The sequence below is a fragment of the Solanum pennellii genome, chromosome 3 (assembly GCF_001406875.1).
Source record: "Solanum pennellii chromosome 3, SPENNV200".
Classification (NCBI taxonomy): domain Eukaryota; kingdom Viridiplantae; phylum Streptophyta; class Magnoliopsida; order Solanales; family Solanaceae; genus Solanum; species Solanum pennellii.
The window spans coordinates 59798414-59803213 of record NC_028639.1 but is presented as its reverse complement, the minus strand read 5'-3'; the positions used below and the strand labels follow the sequence as shown (position 1 = coordinate 59803213).

At 32.6% G+C, this 4800-nt stretch overlaps 1 pseudogene across 1 annotated transcript; it reads right to left on the bottom strand.

Moving 5' to 3' along the window:
- Positions 1–2310: 2310 nt before the first annotated feature.
- On the bottom strand, positions 2311–4070 carry LOC107013746 (annotated as a pseudogene). Its single transcript, XR_003577305.1, has 3 exons — positions 3389–4070; positions 2975–3295; positions 2311–2832 (listed from the first exon to the last, which is right to left on the bottom strand). The product of XR_003577305.1 is annotated as a 1-aminocyclopropane-1-carboxylate oxidase homolog (transcript).
- Between the last annotated feature and the right edge of the window lie 730 nt (positions 4071–4800).

Here is a 4800-nt window from a genome sequence, read left to right as displayed (position 1 = left end):
CATGCCCTCACCCAGAACTCACATGGGCAGCATTCAACATACCGATGTTGATTTTGTAACGGTCCTTCTACAAGATGATATTGGAGGACTCCAAGTTCTTTACCAGAATCATTGGGTTGATGTGCCTCCTACACCTGGTGCTCTTGTGGTTAACCTTGGAGATTTTCTGAAGGTTAGTACACATATACACTATTAAGCGATTTAAAAATGAGAAAAGGGTCTGATATACCCCTCAACTTTGTCATGTAAAGCTGATATACCTCTTGTTATGAAAGTGGCACGTATATACCCCTACTTATAAACAAATGGCTCACATATATCCTTTTCCTCTAACGGAAATGAAGAAAAAAGATAATTTAAATCTAAGTTTTTATTATTTTTTTCTAAAAAATATAATCCAATATAATTAAATTTAATCCTTGTCAAACATATTTTTTTTATTTTTTTTTGTTTCAATGACTAAATTAGAATTATTATTTTGATAATCAAATTTATTTATGTTTCACTAATATTCTTGTAAAACTTATTGTAGATGAACCAAATTTTTTTCTTCGAATATAAAAATCAAATTACAATATAAACAAAAAAATATTTTAAATTTATTTTCTTTAAACTAAGGAATGAAAAGAAAAAAAAATAAGAATAAGAATAAGAAACTCAAATAATTATAATAAAAGAAGTCAAAAAATAATTTATGTATGAAAAAAATTAAAATATACCTTGAACTTTGATAGAAGAATCATATATACCCCTAAATAATTTTTTTTTAAAATTAAAAGTAATAAATAAAAATTTAGAACTAATTTTTATAACTTCCGTTAAATGACGGGTATATATGAGCCATTTTGTAACGACTGGTATATGTGTACCGTTTGTATAACGTTAAGGGCATATATGAGCCACTTTCATAACAAGAGGTATATTAACTCCAAATGGCAAAATTGAGGGGTATAACAGACCTTTTTTTCCTTTAAAAATTATACTAAACATTTTCAAACACCTTGCAGCTCCTGTCGAATGGCAAGTACTTAAGTGCTGAGCACAGAGCAATTTTAAACAGAGATGGATCAAGAACATCAGTTGCGTGCTTCTTCGGTGAAAGTCATGTGGAATCTTCCAAACTTTATGGGCTGATTACTGAATTTTTGTCAGAAGATAATCCTCCAAAATATCGTGCCACCACAGTGAAAGACCACTCTAATTACATCCTTAATAGAGGTGCTGATGGAACTTCTGCATTGTCGCGTTACCAGATCTAATCATCATAGTAATTTAAACCTTATTACTACTTCCTTTTTGTGTATGTGTGTGTATTTCATACTTGTACTTTTGAATTTGATGTTAAGTTTTTGCATTAGTGTGATAACTTTGAGAATATGAGGATCCTATTCCACCATATATATTGATGCTTATTCAACCTTTCCCATAACATCTGCAATTGAGTGTTGAATTTTTCTAAAAGAAGATCTCAAAAAATGAGGGACTATAAGTAGCACTTTCATATTACAACAGGTCCATCGACATCTACAAGGACTCAAATTTCACACATTTTTCATAGGTACCAACTTTTACATACGGCTGAAAAATTTAACTTTTATCTATTTTAGGGATCAATGAATACAATACACAACTCAATCAGTATGTGCTAAACTTGATCCCAACACAAATGTGCTGATACTTTTTCAACTAATAACACATTTCATGATGTGTAATCAAAGTTATTGTCACCAATTATTTTTTTAATTATACCAATGAACCGTCTTATCTTTTTGAAAGATTGTCTTTAAACAAACTCATTTTATTATGAACATTCACAATGTCTCAAGTTACATATATTCATGAAATTGAAGAACGTGATTAAAGAAAAGACACAACGAGTAGTTTGATCAACTAATACTTGTTGAGACAAAACTATTGTTATGTGAAAATTTTCACCAAGTACCATGAGTAGTTCAATCAACTAATACTCTACTAGCTGTTATAACAACTTCCCCTACAATTTCTGTGTTAAATCCCAACTTATCAACAAACACTTATAATTATTAATGATCAATTGATGGTCATTTTTATCGACCAACAAAAGGGGCAGCCTTTCACCAACATTAATATTTATACTAATAATTCCATCTTAGGTAGATGTTTATTTCACCAACGTTTATATCAATACAAATATTTTCAAGTTTTAATGTAATCTGATACATATACGTAGCTTACACCCTTGAATATGATCACATCATTTAATACATGCTTCTAAATAATATATCAAGATGCTGACCAGGAAGTTGTTGTGTGACAAACAAAATACTAACATTTTGTAAGTATGAAATGCACAAACTAGTTTTCATTTTTCAATAGCAGTAGTAGTTACACTCACACCCAACGAACTAAATTATAAATAGTTCTTTCATTTCTAAATAAGTGATGCTTTTATTTAGGGCATACCCTTTAAGAAAACTACTACTTCTTAGATATTAAGATGTATTTTTACTAACTTATCGTTGATAAATACGTTGAAAAAAGATAAGAACACCCCTTATTTTGATGAAGAGGTGTAACACCACTTATTGGTACATTATTATATTAGATCTTGTAACTCAACAGCGCAGAAGTTCCATCTAGGCCTTTATTTAGGACATAATTTTTGTAGTCAATTACTGTGGTTGCGTGATATTTTGGAGGATTATCTTCTGATAACAATTCAGTGATTGGTTCATACAGCTTTGAAGATTGCAACGGATTTTCACCAAAGAAGCAGGCAACTGACATTCTTGATCCATCTTTGTTTGCAATTGCTCTGTGCTCAACACTCATGTACTTGTCATTTGACATGAGATGGAAAAAACAAAAAGCACAATTTGTTAATTTTAGTACAAAATAAACAAAGATGTTTCAAATGGCTTCAATGATTCATTTTGTTTTCTAGCATATGGTCGGGGTGCATCAGATATAAGATTATAAAGAAAAGAGTACTAGCCTGCAGAAAATCTCCAATATTGACGACAAGAGCACCACGTATAGGAGGAACATCAAACCATTGATTTTGGTGAAGAACTTGGAGTCCACCGATATCATCTTGTAGAAGCACCGTGATAAATTCAGTGTCGGAATGTTGACTGATGCCCATGGTGAGTTCTGGCTGAGGGCATGATGGATAGTAATGGCACAAGCAACTTAGATGGCAACAATCCATATAATCTTTCAGATAACTACGATCGAGACCGAGACCTTCAGACAATAATTCAAGCAAGGAGAACCCCAATTTCGTCACATACTTGAGTAGTTCATTAGAATTTCCCTACATAAATTCATTGAACATATTTGTAAAAAAAAAAAAAAAACAGAGTATGCTTGGTTATCTCTCTTTGGTTATGGTATATAAGAAATGTACCCGCAAGCTGTTGGGAATTCTTGTGGACTAGGAGGATTCGGAGCCATGAAAAAGAAAATTGAGTCTCTCCAACTTGCAGCTGGAACAGAAGGGATATACAAATCAAGATTGCTAGTATAAATCACCTTTTTCCCAATATCTCGAGTGTAATATTGTTTCTTGATCTCAGTATCTTGCTCGAAAAACTGTGGTGTTCCTTGTAATGTTTTTTCCAAGATGGATGTTGGAATTCCATGATTAGAGATGGATGTTGGAATTCCATGATTAATCACTTGAAAGAAACCCCATGTCTCCGATGCATCTCGAACTTTGTCCACAATCTCCTTATACTTGATCGGATCCTCATCAATGCCTTTGAGGTCTATCACTGGAAAACTGATGTGTGTTTCACATGTTTTCACCCTGTATTTTGGCGGTTGAATGAATATTTGAGGTACTTCATTGATTCTGGAATCAACAAGCCCTTTGACACCAGCCTTAGTATCATCAAAGGCTTTTAGGTCACTCATTTTGTCATAGCTAATCTGAATTGTGGCCTGGAAATCATCTTTTTTGCAGTAGACTGCCATCTTTTTTTCTCTTATGTTATAAACAAGATGGCAGTACAAAATACATTTATAGGAGAATGGAAATAATTAAAAGAACTAACTACACAGAACAGCTCTATACTATTAACTCAGTTATGGATAAATCCCAAAAACACTTAGGGGCAGTTTGGTTACGGAATAAGGGTTGAGTTATTCAATTATAAAATTTTGTATAAGCTTTATCATGTTTGGTAGCATTTTTATGTCATGTATAAAATTCAACACACAAATTACTACGTTTGGTTAGCAAATTACAATGTCACTTAATTAACAAATATAAGTTATAAGTCAATTTATGTATTCTTTTATACGGATTGAAGGTGGAATAACTTAATCCTGAATAACTAATCTATGAATAAAATTTAAAATGATTAAATTACCCTACATCACTCCCAATTAAATATAGTCCTTTTCTAAGGTTACAATCAATACCACTATATGCCGTTTCCTAAATCTCAAATTTCTTCATCTTCTCAAAGGCAAATCTTGAAGAATCGTTCAATCTTGCAGAAAATAATATCGATGAATTGTTGAGAAAGGGATGGTGACGAATCTGAAATAGAATTTTTTGTTTTGCTCTTGGTTACTGTGGGATTCATGTAGGGAAGGCAATGGGGTGGGACGGATGCTGGACGGGGTGGTTTAATGCTATGTGGGGCGGGGCGGGGTGAGTGTCACGACCCAAAACCGAGCCGCGACTGGCACCCACATTTACCCTCCTATGTGAGCGAACCAACCAATCTAAACCTTAACATTTCAATTTAATATCAACATAAAGCAATGCGGAAGACTTAAACTCATTAATAAAAGACAATTCAATAACTT